General features: G+C 46.7%; 1 protein-coding gene and 1 pseudogene across 5 annotated transcripts in view; both read left to right on the forward strand.

Annotated features, from left to right (window-relative positions):
- The window catches only part of LOC146808711 (cell adhesion molecule CEACAM6-like), a 344,246-nt gene that overhangs the window by 218,822 nt on the left and 108,766 nt on the right, over positions 1-16,658 (forward strand). The window lies entirely within an intron of this gene.
- On the forward strand, positions 7,750-8,517 carry LOC146808712 (lymphokine-activated killer T-cell-originated protein kinase pseudogene; annotated as a pseudogene).

Below are 16,658 nucleotides of genomic sequence, written 5' to 3' on the forward strand. Positions count from 1 at the left end.
ATACCACCTATTTCTACTCTACTCCCATTTTCTTAAAAATAATCTACATGCATTACCAATTAGTATTAGTATATACTCACTTTAGTTTTAGCATAGGCAGGTGTTTAGCATGTGAGCTCGCAAGCGACCATTTTAATTGCAATTGCGCATGAGCAAAGCTTTCCCTCCAAAGGCGTTATAGCGTCACTGTACGTACCAGTAGCAGACGCATGTGCAGAAACGTTCTCGCTCCTTAAGCAGCCATTTTTGATTAAACTCGGGTTATTTGTTAGTACAGAACATAGGCAAGCTTGCCCGTTATCTATTTATGCCATGTAGGTGCACATTAGTAACACACGAAATAATATTAATGCAATATTACGGGTTAATAGGAGTGGATTGCTTCTGAGCAAGTCTCTTTTATAAGAGTTCTTGCTCCATCAGGTTGTTAGCGAGTTTCAGCTTGGTTTTGCTCTTCACATCATTCCAGCGCTTCTTGCAGTCGTCCACTTCCCTTCTCTTCACTCCGCGACTGCATTCACCTTGGTCAAGATGGACTGCCATATTGCATTTTTAGTTGTCAATGACACGCTGGAGGTGATGAACAGTTCTTCTTTTTTCCTTTAAAATCTTTATTTGATCTGTTTACAAATAGATCATAAAAGCACAATTTCATCATAACACACTGATATTGTAAAAACCATGAAAAACAGTTTAAAATCATTCTTAAAGTTAGGTGCCCCTTATAGATCATTGAGATAACAGACCCAGGGACTTTCTTTTCCTTATACAAGACCACAAGAATGATGCGATCGAGAAACATACATACGGATTAGGTAGGGAATTTAAAAAGTACAAAGCTTCCCTACATTGTTTAAAATTATGGCATCTTAAAATAGGGAGAATAAACACTTCTCTTTCTCTTTGATAGAATTTGCAGAACAGTACCAAATGTAAATCCATCTGGGGGGAGGCATTGTCACGGGGGCAAAAGCTTAAGTCAGCATGCTTGAACTTCCTCTCTGGAAATCCAAGCATCAATGGAATGAAATTCAAGTGAAAACGTAGCAAAATAAATCTATGGTGAGCTTATGTAAAACGTGAATGGTAAGAGTTAGCTTCCCCTGGTCTAGACGGAATGAGGGCACAGGCTCTGAATGACTTCAGCTGACAGTTCTTTTCCTTGCGAGCAAAGCTAGCCCTCTGTAAGACTAGCTCGATTATTTTCTGTTTAGGGATCTTTCTGCAATTAACAGGATCTCTATAAAGATCTACCTACCCGATAGTGGAGAGTTCTGCTTCCACATATCGGAGCCATCCGATCCTGCTGCACCCATCCAGCCTCATACAATCCCTAAGTATTCGTTGGGTTAGGTTGACCGTTGGCCTTCGCCAGATGGAGTGCCACAGCAAGATCGGTGTCATTCTAGACAGGTAGGGGAGCCCTAATTCCAGATGTAATATATAGTTGAAGGCTGAGGATGGTAATGAGACCCTGGACTTGAAAAAGATGTCTTCCTTTCTTTGCAGTTGTTCAATCTGGGCCATCCCCCAAACGCCAGCCCCATAGGTTACGGACGCCTTTGTTTTAGCTTGATATATGTTTTTAGTTGTACCCACGGGGTTCGCTCCCAGCTTCTTGGCGAAACCTTTTATTGCTTGGAGGCTTCTTTCCATACCAAGGACTCTTGCGGCCACCAGGTTCAACCAAGATTGTTTACTGTCGAACAGAACTCCCAGGTATGCGAAATATTCAAACACTTCAATTTTCTTTGAGGCCAGATGGAAATGGGGAGATTTTATTACTCTGGCAGCTCCAGCTATGATGACAAAGGATTTGGTTTCATTAACTCGGAGGTCTAGGAAGGCCATAAATGAGGCATAAGCTGTAATGAGGCTCTGGAGGGCTACACCAGTTCTAGCAATTAGGACTGCGTCATCGGCGTAGGCCAGTATTGGCAGTGGGAGGTTATGAAATATAGGCACGTCTGGGGTTGAGCCAGACAGGGCTGCCTCCACCCCGTTAGTATAGATGGAAAACAAAAATGGGGCAAGGACACAACCCTGCCTGACCCCTTTCTCAATTTTGAACTGACGTGTGCACTCCCCATTAACGCCAAGTGGTAGCATTTGCGTACATCTGGTGAATGAAACAGATGACCTGGGGATCTATCCCCATTTCCTCCATGATCGGCCATAGCTTCTGATGGGACACGCAGTCGAAGGCGGTTGAAAGTCCATAAAGGCCATGTATAGCTTACCACCTTTGGCCTTTGTGTATTTATCTACGCAGAGCGAGAGATTGAGACATTGGTCCACCGTCCCCTTCCCCTTCTGGAACCCATATTTTGCCTGCATTAAAATATTCCATTCCAGGACCCAATCCTCCAGCCGGGCTAGTAGCAACCGGCCCATTCATTTAGCTGTTGTGTCAAGAAGGGAGATTTGCCGGTAGTTTTTTGGAATGCCCCTGTCACCCTTCTTGAAAATAGGGACTATGACGCTGTGCTTCCAGGATGGGGGGAGGGGGAGGCTCTACCGCTATGCTATTGAAGACATTTGTTAGTAGGGAGACCCAGATATCATAGTTGTCCTGGAATAGATCAATTGGGATCCCGTCAGGTCCGGGGGCCTTTCCCGGAGTGCAAGCTTCTAGCCCTATTCTGACTTTGTTTGTCGTAAATGTCAGCGGTCTCGAGGGAAGGGACAATGGAGCGGAAAGAGGTGGCTCCGTGGCGGATTTTTGCCCGAAGATACCTTCAAAGTGCTCTATCCATGCCTCTTCCTCTACATGCGTGTCCAGGGACGGGTCTTTAGTATCTTTAAAGTAAGGGGTGTTTATAACTTTCCAGAACTCCCTACTATTTCCTAAAATGGCGGCTTCTTCGAGATCCTCCCACTCTTTCTCCCTTTTATCTTTTACACATTTGTTTCTGGCTTGTTTATACTCATGCCTCAATGTTTTAACCAAACACACATCTCTAGGCTGGGATTTTAGGGCAGTAACAGGACGTCTCTTTGCTAGGGACCACAATGTATCAAACCAGCGGCTCCGTTGGAGATCGGGTGCTGGCTTATGGTAAGTGAGTGCAGCTTTTAATTCCGATAGGAAGGTTATGAACTGAGTGACTAGGAGAGATGGGTACAGCTCCTCACCCAGACAGTGTAAAATATTGTCCCTTACTTGGGCTAGTATTGCAGGGGCCAAGTTCTGCTTCAGGACCTGTGCCCACTTTAACTGGTATCCGTTTTTCCTGGATAGTGCAATATCACCCGCTACCTGTTGGGATCTTTCCATTTTCTGGGGAATGCTCATATAAGTTATAGTATTGCGTGATCGCTATATGATGTAAACAGGTTAGCTGAGTGGCCCACTCTGTCTTGGGCTGCTGTGAAGACTAAAACAAAATCTATTGTGGACTCGCTGTTGTTCCTCCTGAATGTTTTCTCTACCAGGTCAGTCTTTGAGTTATTAATTATACTCAGGCACCTCGAATAGAGTAAGCTATTAAGTGTCTCGCCATAATAACTATGGGTGAAATGAAGGCGGGGGTTACCCTGGGAGTCATCCAACCCACACACCCTCGCCTCATTAAGCTTACACAAATGTGTACTGAAATCCCCAATCCAGATTAAACTAAATGGACCCTTGTGCAAACGTGTGTAGCGTGAGCCTAGCTCCTTATTTAAATCCTCTGCCACACATTTCATATTACACCCAAATTCTTTATTATAAAAAGTAATTAAAAGCCAGGAGTCAACCTTTTTGTGCTTCAATTTGAAGATTTGGAAATGATTATTCTGGGTGCCTACCTGTTTTACTTGAAGGGCTAAGGTGTTAGAAACTAAGGTTAATACCCTTTGGCCCTGCCTGACACTGAGGGTATTGCTGGGGTATGGAATGTACGGTATCCTGCGAAGAATACCGGGTCCTTCGCCCATGTTTCTTGAAGGCAGAAATGTCCACCCTTGACCAATAACTCTGCCACTCCAATTTTACAACCTTGCGGAGATCCCTGTTACATTCCATGAAGCCATACTGTCCTTCCTATTGACCACATATGCCGAAGATTAAGGGCACCTGCGGTCAAGATGCGGGATTGGATTGTGTGGTAACTGGAGAGGAAGTGGTTTTTGATGGTCAATCACAAACTTCCAGGTCTGAGAGGGGAGTAAATCTATTATGTAACCCGATAACCGGGCTGGTGGTTGCGTAAATCGGGTGGCGTGGTATATGTGTAATTGCCCCCGCCCTCTTAATGAAGCCTAGCGGGGGACCCTGCTTATAGAAGAACTCCAAACCAAGAAGGGTGATTTGGGTGCTTCTAGGGAGTGTTCTATGAACATTGTCAAGGAGTGCAGTGCCAGAAAATGAGTTATTAAAATGTATCACCACACAGTCCCCTGCAATAGATTTAGTGGAATTACCAACCCACCCCACTCTCCTTGCCATAATAATCTGGTTTGCTAGCTGATAGCTCCCTGTACCCCAGTCCGAGAGATGAGTTGATAGCCAATGTAGGCATTTGTCCATTAGCTGGGTGCTTGATTTGTGCTGCTGGTCCAGCAGAGGAGGAACATTTGCCAGGACCGGCATGAGTGGCGAGGAGGCCGGTGGGAGGTGGAGGTCAATTGATGTGAATAGTTTGCACCCGGTGCCGCATGTGGTCCTTGAATACCTGCAGGACAGGAACCCAAGTTTGCTTCGCCCGGCCCTTGTGGTGCTTGATAGTCCTTGTCCCTCCTAGCTAAATGGGTTGTGGATCGAGCCACTGGTTGTTCGGTAACTTGAGCACGGGAGGGATGGCCCAAATCAGCTTGCGCAGAAAGCTGTGTTATAGAACCCCGGTGCAATATAGTATTTGCATCCAAGACAACAGGCGCAGTGGAATTGGACTTCTTCAAAATGACAGAGGGTGTGTCAGCAGAATGTGTGGCATTTAGTGGGGGGGCTGATGTTTTCTAGGCCTCTAAGCCAACTAGTCTCTCTTCAATTTTGGTTAATTTCAGCATGATGGGCTCGAGAAAGGTGGACATCAATTTGGTCACTTCGTCCCAGAAGGCTATGTTAAGGACTGGTTCACAAGGCAGAGCATCCACAGTCAAGGGCAGCGATGTTACGGGGGACTTTAGGGTGGCAGTCTTAGCACGGATCGCCCGGGGTTAATTACTCGAGTGCTTTTAGGTGGTTTCGGCTCGGCAACCCCAGCGCCCCTGCTTCGCTTTGCTGGAGTATCAATTTCGGAGTCAGAGAGAAGTAGTAGGTCATCATTTCTCCTATTGAAGATATGAGAGGGTAGGGTGGTGGCTGAGGGCTCCTGTTGGCCAGCTGGAAGGTCGTCTAATATGGTCTCTTGAAATAATGGGGTGGGAAAAGTATTAATTGAGGTGGATCCATGAAGTTGACCTATTGGGAAGGAAAAGTGGTTCAATGGATAGGCGTCTCTCTGTAAGTTCAATTTCATGAGAGAGAACGCTTGCTGCGCGTGACAGAAATGAGTGTAGCCACTTGCACTCCCCCTGTTTTCTGCGCCGGAACCTTCCTTCTTCTCATGGTATCAAACTACCAGTGCAAAACAAAACAGCAAATACAGGGAGGTAAAGGAGTACCTTATGACCTGGGTCCGATGTGGGACGTTGGAGGGATGGCCCAGCCCAGTCTCCTCCGGGCTCCGACGGGTGTGGACGGGCCTGCTCTTGGCCCGGGCTTTGCCCAGGTACGACCCTGGTGTGTCCCGGCAAGCGTCCCGCGAGCCGCGGGGCAGCGTCCTGTCTTTATAGGGCGTCCACGCGCAGGAGGTGCTGGAAGTTGTGGTCCTGGTAAATGTGAGCAAGCGGCGGGGGACACACGCAGTCAAAGCGGGTACCAGGCGCCGGGGAAGGCGTCTCATCTTTATAGCGTGTCCGCACGCAGGAGGTGCTGGAAATTGTGGTGCTGGTAAATGCGGGCAAGGAGCAGGGTACCCACACAGTCAAAGCGGCTACCAGGCGCCGCAGGCCGGCATTCCGTCTTTATAGCGCATCCACGCGCAGGAGGTGCTGGAAGTTGTGGTCCTGGTAAATGGGGGCAAGCAGCAGGGGACCCACACAGTCAAAGCGGCTACCAGGCGCCGCGGGCCGTCGTCCCGTCTTTATAGCACGTCCACGAGCAGGAGGTGCTGGAATTTGTGGTCCTGGTAAATGCGGGCATGCAGTAGTAGACTCACACACTCAAAGCGGCTACCAGGCGCCGCGGGCCGTCGTCCCGTCTTTATAGCACGTCCACGAGCAGGAGGTGCTGGAAGTTGTGGTCCTGGTAAATGGGGGCAAGCAGCAGGGGACCCACACAGTCAAAGCGGCTACCAGGCGCCGCGGGCCATCGTCCCGTCTTTATAGCACGTCCACGAGCAGGAGGTGCTGGAAGTTGTGGTCCTGGTAAATGCGGGCATGCAGTAGTAGACTCACACACTCAAAGCGGAACAGCTGTTGGTGGTGTTCTGTCACCTCCGTAATAAGGATCTTGTTTTCCTGCGGACTGAATCACGTGTACCTCTTCTTCTCCTTCCCCGAGGTCCCTGGCTGGTCTTCCGGGGGGTTTGTGGGGTTCTGGTTGGCCTCTGTAGTTGCTCCAGCTTTCTCCATGGTGCTTCTCAGTACTTTTTTTTAGGGGCAGCTTTTATGGTGAATTTTTGTGCCTGACGTGAGAATAGCAGGCCTGGCGCTGATTATCGCTACTATTTTTATTGCTATTGGGCCCATCGCAACTTTTTTCACGTTCGGGTGTCCATTTTTATCGGCGTCCCGGTAATTTTAACATGGACATTTGTTGCGTTATCGGGGAACTATCGCCTGTTGCTGGCGTGTTGAGAATAGCTTAGGTTGGCGATGATTATCGCACATTCTTGAGAATATCCCCCACTGTTGTACATTTGATTTCGCGCCTCGCAATTTGCACCTTCCGATTTGTCGTAAATTGCGAGGTGCAAAATCAAATGGTCGTACATCTGGCCCAAAATCTTTTTAAAACCAAACTGTTCTAATTAAATTAAAAAAGTAAACAACTTAAAATTCTTAAAATGTAGTAAAAAATATTTTACACATTTCAAACATCAATAATTAAAAATCCTATAATTTTAAATACGCAAAAACATAAAAATATAAATACAATATAAAATAAAATATAGAATTTAACACATATACTATTACCACTACAATTTAAACAAAACTATGCATATTATTATAATAAATATTTTAAAAAAGCACATCTCCCACTTCACACAACGCAAAAATAATAAGACTTGGTAAAATATACAACTCTCCCTCCAGTCAGTAAAACAGTAGATAAAATGTTGGATTGCCAATAGGTCATATTTACTATATCGATTCCAGCCCTTACAACAGTATTTATTTGTTTATTTATAGTGCACAAACTAATACCCAAAGGCATCTAGGTGCTAGATGAAAAAAAACCTAAGGTGATAGCCCGGTCACAGTCATACTCACACTTTGCATCGAGTATGGAGGAGGAAAATCTCTCTGGGGCCTATTTCGACCTTTCAGCGGAGTGGTGGCGTGGCGGTGCACCTGCCCCCCAGATTTGACTAACATGTAGACCGGCAGGCAGGCGGCTTGGTGGTCCTCTTTTAAAGGCGGTGTGCCTTAAAAAAGGCACCACTAAGAGACACTGCAAGGTTCAGGCACGGCATGGACTCGAAAGTCCATGCCGTGCAGTAACCTATGTGTATGCACACAGGGGGGCAGATGTTATCCCTCCTACTCCAACTCCAGGGAATGGCGGTTCCCTGGCAGAGCCGGCAGTCCCAGGGTGGTCCAACTGCCCAGGTCGTTATTGGGCTGTTGAACTGCTGGTGCATCGTAACACCACAAGTCTGGCGGTCCTTGAACCTACAGACTTGTGATAAGGCTCTTAATGATCTCATAGATGTCAAAAAAAATGATGGTGAAGGGCCTTTTACAGCCGAGACAATTCTGAAAGTTGTGCTAAGCATGGCAAGGGGCTTAAAGTATCTGCACAAGGAAAGGAAACGCCTTCATGGTGACATCAAGTCTTCTAACGTGGTCATTAAAGGGGATTTTGAAGCAGTCAACATTTGTGATGTTAGGGTTTCTCTTCCACTGGATGAAAACATGACAGCAATGGATCCTCAGCTGCACTACATTGGCACAGAGCCATGGAAAGCTAAAGAAGCATTGGAAGATGACAGCGTCGTTACTGAGAAGTCAGATACTTTTGATTTTGGGTTGACGGTATGGGAGGTGATAACACTTGCCATCCCACATTCAAACTTACCTCCTGTTAGGGATGAAGATGATTCTTTTGACGAAGAGGACTGTGATGATGATGCCTACTACGAATCTTCTGGCACTCGACCTGAACTAACTTAACATAGGGGAGTTAGATGGATCAACAACAAGGTCATTGATCTGTTCTCTGTTTGCATGAACAAAGATCCCAAAAAAGACCCATCTGCTGCTCAAATTTTGGCAGACTCAGACTCAGAGGCAGAATGTAAAGAACAAGATGTCTATGATAATTAGTGCGATACACTCCACTTTGCTGTGTTAGATTTGTCGTCTTGCTAGAGGCAGCTTGGTTATACACAACCATTTTGGCTCTTGCAGCCAGACATGACCAATATTGCTGTAGTTTTGTTTTAGTTTTATTTTACAAATTAGTGTTGGCCAAACCACAATAAATGTATAAATACTGCTCTGGAAATTTCAGACTTGGGGGTCGATTACGATGTTGTCCGGAAAGGCTCCGAATGTCATTTGATTAGTCCTAATCTGATTCGAAACCCGCCTTTCCGACCGACTTGGACACATTTCCCAATGACCGATTACGATGGCTGGAAAGCATCCGAACTGTCCGACTCGGTTCTGAAAGGCATTGTGAGTAACCATGTCGTTCGGAGCCGAATCGTAGTGGTCTACCGATGGGGTTTCAAGCCGAGCGATTAGGATGTCATATTCGGACAGCATTTTCAATGCGGTTATGCCAACACGGATCGGCTGTCGGAATCTGTCTTTGGGGGCCCATAACAGACCCCCCTTCACCCAGGGCCCTCTGAATTGGGATTGTGGGGGTACCATCTTCCCGTGCATGCACAGTGTGGCAGGCACCATGGCGTGCCTGCCACAAGGTGTAAGGTTTTCCCCAACCACCACTTTTGTCAATGGGAGCCTGTGTTCTCATTCGGAACATAGGCTCCCATTGAAGTCAATGCAAGTCCGACCGCACGATGTCCAGAAGCATCGTAATCGTTTGGTAGGACTCGCAGAACCCAATTTGGTCAGAAACGATTCCAATACCAATTCGGTTGGAAGAGTTTCCAGACGACATCGTAATCGTCCCCTCAGTATAAATAGCAGTTAATGACTGACAGTAATATATTAATAGTTTAATTTGGCCAAGTAAATTACTTAGTTTAATTACGGTGTAGATATATTACTATCTACAGATAATTGCTGTTTTGGTATGTATGGTTAACACAGTACATGCAACCTGAGATCTCACTAGTCTCTGCGATCTTAACACTTTCTCTTTAGGTACATTCCCAGCCTGTCATATTGGCCCCCTGAAACAATGTAAGTTATCTTTACAAGAGTGTACCACCAGCAGAAGGACCCAATGTTTGCCTGGATCAGTAAGCAATGCTTTGATTGCACTGCGCGGTGTTCGCAAGTCATCTAGTTGGTTATGTAAAGACGGTTTAACTTGTTACACCCTTTTGAAGTTGAAACCAAATTGTTTTGTACAGTTTGTTTTCATATCTTGTGTGTCATCTCTATTCACGTCTTACTTTTACCACAGTAGCACCTTTCTAAAGGAATTTTTTTAGAAGCAATACTTTGTATGCCGAACGCTTCCTCATTATTGAATAGAATGATTTGTTGATAGAACTAAAAAAATAATTTTAACAAATATTTAATAATAAACTTTTATCTTTGTCTTTTTCAAGGATTACAACATAGCACAATGGAGTTAAAATTGGCTGCTCAGGAAGGGAAGAGTTTAGGGTAATATAAATTGAAGTTGTGCTGTGAGGACAGAAGTCTGCAGGAACGCATAGGGCGTGATGAAAAGTGCCCTGTTGCATTGAGATGTCATCTGCTTGTGCAGGGATCACAATTATAAGTGACCTGATGTCTCACGCATGCTTCGATGACCAGTAGAAGTTGGGTGAAGAATGAATCCAGCAGGGCAGACCCTTTAATCAAGGGGGATATGTGTGTGTGTATCTATGTGTGTTCCTGTGTCTATGTGAGTAGACGTGTCATTGTATGTATATATGCCTGCATGTGTGATGTTTTAGGGTTGTGTGAGAGTACATGGGTGGATGTATGTGTGTGTGTGTGTCAGTGTATGTCCATGTGTCTGTGTGAACAGACATGTCATTGTATGTAAAGATGCATGTATGTGTGATATTTCAGGATTGTGTGCGGATGTGTGCGTTTGCATGTGTGCGTGTGTATGTGTGATGTAGTACTGGGTCCTCACATGGCCTGGGTGGAATTTCGATTACACCGGAGTGATCAGAGTGGTTTCAGTAATTCTGCCTTACTCTCTGATGCAGAGTTACTGATAATACCGTGATTACTCCTAATCGCATCATTGTGGGCCGGGCCGGACTGGGAACCAAAACCGGCCCTGGCAAAGTGCTCGGCAGGCCCCCCGGGTGTTGGGGGTGCCGCCGAGCTCTTTGCCAGGGCTGGTTTTCGGCTGATTTTGTTACAGGGACGATTTTGCAGCTATGCTGCAAAAACGTCCCTGTAACAAAAACGGCCCCCATGGACCCAAAACCAGCCCCCAACCGTGCGGCGCACTGGGGGATTGCCCGGTGCCCGCTACAGCCAGTCCGGCCCTGATTGTGGGGGACAATCCTGCCGCAAGAGCACAGTTAGCGAGTGGCAGCTACGCTTGCTATTCCAGTTCTGCCGCATTTAGTGCTATTTCTTATTGCTAAAATGCTTCTCTGCATCCATTTGGGCACGGAGGTGCATTTTCCGCTATGAAAATAGCGTTAAATGCAGAAATAGGTCTGGGAAAAATCCTACCACAAGGGCAAATTTAGCGAGCGACTGCACGCTCTCACTTGTTGTGTTCTGTTGCATGAAGCATTATTTTTCAGCGCAAAAATGCATCTGTACATCCACTTTGGACAGAAAAGTACATTTTGCACAAAGAAAATAGTGCTAAATGCTGGGAGCAGGTAAGGCAAAATCTTACCCAAAAGCACATTTAGTCAGCATGAGCGGCTGCGGGCGCCCGCGGTTCAGGTTCTTTGCATTTAGAGCTATTTCTTAGCATAAAATGCATCCTCGCATCCATTTTGGAAACAGAAATAGCATTAAATGCAGAATTACTCTCCTTGCGTAATTTCACAGAATTCTATGTCAGGACAGGAGGCTCCGATTATGCTTTCTCATTTCTTTATTAGAAATGCTCAGCAGCCAATTAGAATAACCGTTGTATAACAAAAAACTACAGTACCCATGAACACCAGGGTACCACATGACCAACCATAGAGTCTCTCATATAAAAGGTATTGTAGGTGAAAGTACGTCCTCTTTCTTTGCTGCTCCGCAGCCAGTTAAGTGTTTTTTGTTTATCTCTATTACTAATGGGTTTGCATTGCTACTTTGTTGCTGTTTTCAGCTTAAACGTGCATGCTTTCTGCTTCGATATTTCTTTGACTTGTTACATTGTTGCACTGCTTGCCGCTTCTACCGCATTTAATTTATGCTCCGCTCGGTGAATTTAACACGCGCGAAGCTGTGCTGGGAGCGTGCTCTCACCTCCCGATGTCCGAACGCTCGTCGGAGCGTCCGTGCTTGTATTTTGGTGGAGTGGGAGTTTCTGGGGCATGAGAGACTCGCGCTTTAACACGCAAGCTCTTTTTCACTTTATTCTCGAGGCGGCCGTTACCGCGCATGCGCGGCGGCCATTTTGACTGTTTACTTCGTGATTTCCACACGGAGCTTGTCAGGAATCGGTTGTTTTCACACACTGCTGCCCACAGCCTCGGAATTAATACAGCCCCATCGACGCCCATTGTTTGTTAAAGGCTTTGGGCTGCATAATAACGAATAGGCACTGCCTAGAGTGATTGTTCAGCAAGCCCTCCCTCCACAATTTATTTATTTATATATTTGGGTCAGGTTTTTCTACCTTTCCTTCTGGCTTGCTGTGAGGTTATTCACTCCCCCTGAATTGTGCCTTTGGCATACATATTGATTTTGGAGTATCATTTTGTGGGCATTATTATCTCATTACTGTGAGAGAAATGGAGGAATATTTTGATGATGATGATTACTCCTATGAAGATGATGACTCTAGTTTCCTAGAGCAAGATTTGGTGGAGGCTCTGGACCAAGGGGTTCAACACTCCGTTAATAAGGCCCTTGTCCACGCTATCAATCCCCTGAAACGTCATTTGACGAACTACGCCAAGCAACAGGGTTGGTTGCCTCCTTCACGTTCCTCCAAATCTCCTGCTAATCCGCATAGGTCGTATTTTAAAAGATTGTCTAAATCTTTAGCCTCCGAGAAGGTTTCCGCCTTGCCTTCGGTGGGCGCTTCTGCCTCTTCTGGACTTCTGTCTGACTCTGATGGTCCTCCTTCCTCTCCTTCGGACCAGGATGTTCCGCCTCCATGCAAGAAGTCTCGTAAGGAACATTATGTTGATGCTCCAACTCATCCTCAGGTCCTTACTTTTGAACCTTCCGAACTTTATCATCCGCATTCTTCGTCCTGGCTCCCTTCCCCTGCAGTAGCGGCCTATGTTCAGGCGCACATTCGTCAGCCCTTTGAGAGGGATGTTGGGGCTCGCCTTCGCTCTGAGTGTCCTCGCCCTGATCTCGCTGATCACCTGGCAGACACCCCAGAGATTGATCCCACTATGATGTCATACCTTAAAAAATTCGCAAAAGATCCAAAAAAGGGTCTTGACAGGTCCTGGCGTTCCTGTCAGGATAAAATGCTGGATTTACTTGGCCCACTCATCAAAATTCTGGAGCTTGGATTTCACGCCAAGGAATCTTCCACCCTTGTCGATCCTGACGACTTGATTGAATGGGCTCAGAGGGCTATTTGCCAGTTAGGCAACGCTAATTGTGTGATTTCGAGCGAGCGTCATCGCTCTATCCTGCTAAAAATTGATCCTAAGTTGGCGGAACTTTCTACTTCCGAATCTGGTCCGGTGGCTCAGGGTCTTCTTTTCGGCCAACCTTTTCTAAAAGAATTGACTAAGTTTGTTGCGACCTTCAGCGGTCTGGACAAGGCTCAGGCTTCCATCAAACGTGCTCTTCGTCCGGTTTTTGCCAGGGCCGGACGACATAGGGGACGTTCGTTCGGCCGTGGCTCCCTCCATCCCTCCCAGAGGGGTTTCCAGTCCCAGAGAGGCGGAGTTCAAGAGTCCGGATACAACTCCCGCTCAAATTTCTATCCTTCCCGCAAAGGGAGAGGTCAATTTCGAAAGGGCCGTTCCGGTGGAAACCAAGGTGCCTACCACGACTCTAACACCTCAGGTGAGTTTGATACCCTTTTCAAAGGTGATTCTAGGGGGCAGAATACGATTTTTTCTCCACAACTGGCGTCTAATCTCCAACGATGCTTGGGTTTTGCAAACAGTTCAAGGTTTCAAAATAGAGTTTTATCAGTCCCAACATCAATACCTTCCTCCAAATCCCCTAACCTTTTCTCGTCAGGACCAAGGGTTTATCTCGTCGGAGATCGAATCCCTCCTCAAAAAAGGGGCAATCATTCCATCTCCTCCCCACCCACAAGGGTTCCTCAGCACTATTTTTCTGGTTCAGAAAAAAGGGGGTGGCAATTGTCTGGTCCTCAATTTGAAAGAGTTCAACGGAAATGTAGTTTACAGACACTTCAAAATGGAGGGGATTCATCTATTGCGCGATCTTCTTCGCGAGAGGGATTGGATGGTTCGGCTCGACCTCAAGGATGCGTATCTTTCGATTCCTATTTTCGAGCCTCATCGCCGATTCCTTCAATTCAGTTGGCAGGGGACAACGTACGAATACACGGTTCTCCCATTCGGCCTCTCGTCAGCACCTTGGTGCTTCACGAAACTTCTGAGGCCCGTAGTGGAATGTCTGCGTGCTCGGGGTGTCCGCTTAATAATATATCTCGACGACATTCTTATCATGGCGGACAGTCCCCTCACAGTCTTATCGCACCTGGAGTGGTCTGTCCACCTTTTACAATCTCTGGGATTTCTCGTCAATCCTCAGAAATCTATCTTGATCCCTACTCAGGTGATAGAGTTTCTGGGCTTTCAGGTGAATTCTCTTTCATGTCAACTTCTACTACCAAACCAAAAGATTCGGTACATCAAGAGGGAATTGAGGTCGGTTCTTTCCAAACAGACTGTGTCGTTGAGATCGTTAGCACGTGTAGTCGGTCTTTTAGCGTCTTCCATTCAGGCAATCTTCCCGGGCCCTCTTCACTACAGGGCACTTCAAAGGCTGAAGATTCGTCATCTCCAAAAAGGGCTTCGCTATTCCGATCTGATCCCTCTTTCCCAGGATGCGAAGGGCGAGATGCAGTGGTGGCTGGACCACATGGAGGCCTGGAATGGGCGAGCCCTGTTCGGCTCCTCTCCGGATCTAGTGATAGAATCCGATGCCAGTCTATGGGGTTGGGGAGCCCGGTGCGGTCCCGTCTCAACGGGGGGTCGATGGTCATCCCAGGAACTGTCCCTTCACATCAATTGCCTGGAACTCCTGGCGGGTTCCTTCGCGATCCGGTGTTTTTCTCCTCTTCAGTCCAATTGTTGCATCCTGCTCCGCATGGACAATGTTTCAGCGGTTCGGTATGTCAACAAGTTAGGGGGAACGAGATCCAAGATTTTGGCGGAGATCGCCAAGGATTTTTGGCACTTCTGTCTTCAACAAAAGATCACAGTTATTGCCGAATATCTTCCCGGCTGTCACAATCAGATTGAGGACTGGAACTCTCGCCATCTTCGCGACTTCAGCGATTGGCGCCTTCATCCCCGCATTTTTCGCATTCTCCTTCGGACTTGGGGTCACTGTCACCTAGATCTGTTCGCCTCTCGCCTAAACACTCAGCTCCCTCTGTTTTTCAGCTGGAGGCCGGATCTGAAAGCCCTAGCCACGGATGCTTTCCTTCAGACTTGGCCGTCGACTCTCTGTTACGCCTTTCCCCCTTTCATGATGATTCCCAGGGTTCTGGCTTACTCGAAACGCTTTCAAACAGAGTTGATCCTAATTGCTCCGCTGTGGAGAGCTCAAGCGTGGTTCCCGGTTCTGTTGGAGATGTGCTGTGTGGTCCCGTTCCTTCTTCCTCAGAAGTGGAATCTGTTGTTGGATCCCCTCGGCAATCCGCATCCCCTTGTTCTATCAGGCAATCTCCTTCTGTTGGCGTGGCAAATTTCGGGGGTCGCTGGTCGCTCCCAGGCCTTTCATGCGACGCTTCCAAATTCATCTGTGACGTCTGGTCTCCCAGTACTCACAAACGATATAGAGCCTCATGGAAACGATGGTGTGATTGGTGCGTTCAGCGGGAGGTTGATCCCGCTTCAGCGGATGTGGCTATGATTATTAATTTTCTAGCCTCTCTCGCTTCCTCTGGTTTGGCTTATCGCACGGTCAACAACTTCCGTTCCGCCATTTCAGCGGCTCATGTTCCTATCGATGGTAAACCTGCGGGTGAGCATCCCTTGATTTCCAAATTGCTTAAGGGCATTCGTTTATCGAACCCTCCGTGCCCTAAATATGTCTCGCTTTGGGATGTTTCTATTGTTTTGAGATTTTTGGAGGCCTGGCCTTCTAATTCCTTGCTTTCCCGCAAGCAACTCTCTGCCAAACTGACTATGCTGTTATGTCTTGTTTCTTGCAAACGAGTCTCTGATGTGCGGGCGTTGGACTTGGCAGGTCGAAGTTTTACGCCCGAGGGTGTCACTTTTCTCCTTTCCAAACGCACTAAAACGGCTACTTCTTCGGTTACCTATCCTTCATTTCCTCATCATCCCAATCTTTGTGTTGTTCAATGTGTTAAGGATTATGAAGTATGTACTGCCCCTTTACGTACAGATACTCAGGGTCAACTACTTATTGCTTTACAGAAACCTTTTCGTCCTGTTACTCCTGCTACTTTAGCTCGCTGGGTGAGATGGCTCTTGTCTGAGGCTGGTATTGATGTTTCCATTTTTGGTGCTCATTCGGCTCGTGGGGCTATGGCCTCGAAAGCGTTCTCGATGGGCGTTTCATTATTGGACATCATGAAAACCGCAGATTGGTCTTCTGACTCTGTGTTCAAGACTTTTTATTACAAACCTATTGAACATATTGCTTCTGTAGTGGTGGATCAGCTTTGAACAAGCATAATCGGAGCCTCCTGTCCTGACATAGAATTAAAAATTTGCAAACATTCGTGACAAGAATTTTCAATTCTATTAAGGACAAGGAGGCGAGGATTATCCCACCCAATGTCATTGTTATATTTGCATATGAATTTTGGTTTCTCTCTTTACCCCACCCTTTTGTTGACTTCACTCTCTTTATGGGATGAGTATTACGGCTGTATATTTCTTTTCAGGTTCTGACCCGAAATAGCTGTCCTTCTGTTCAACCTGCTTACACTGTTGGATGGTCTTCTGCCTCCTGTGATCTGCGGTTGCTGTGTTCCACATCGT

Source organism: Triturus cristatus, chromosome 7, assembly GCF_964204655.1.
Source record: "Triturus cristatus chromosome 7, aTriCri1.1, whole genome shotgun sequence".
Lineage (NCBI taxonomy): Eukaryota > Metazoa > Chordata > Amphibia > Caudata > Salamandridae > Triturus > Triturus cristatus.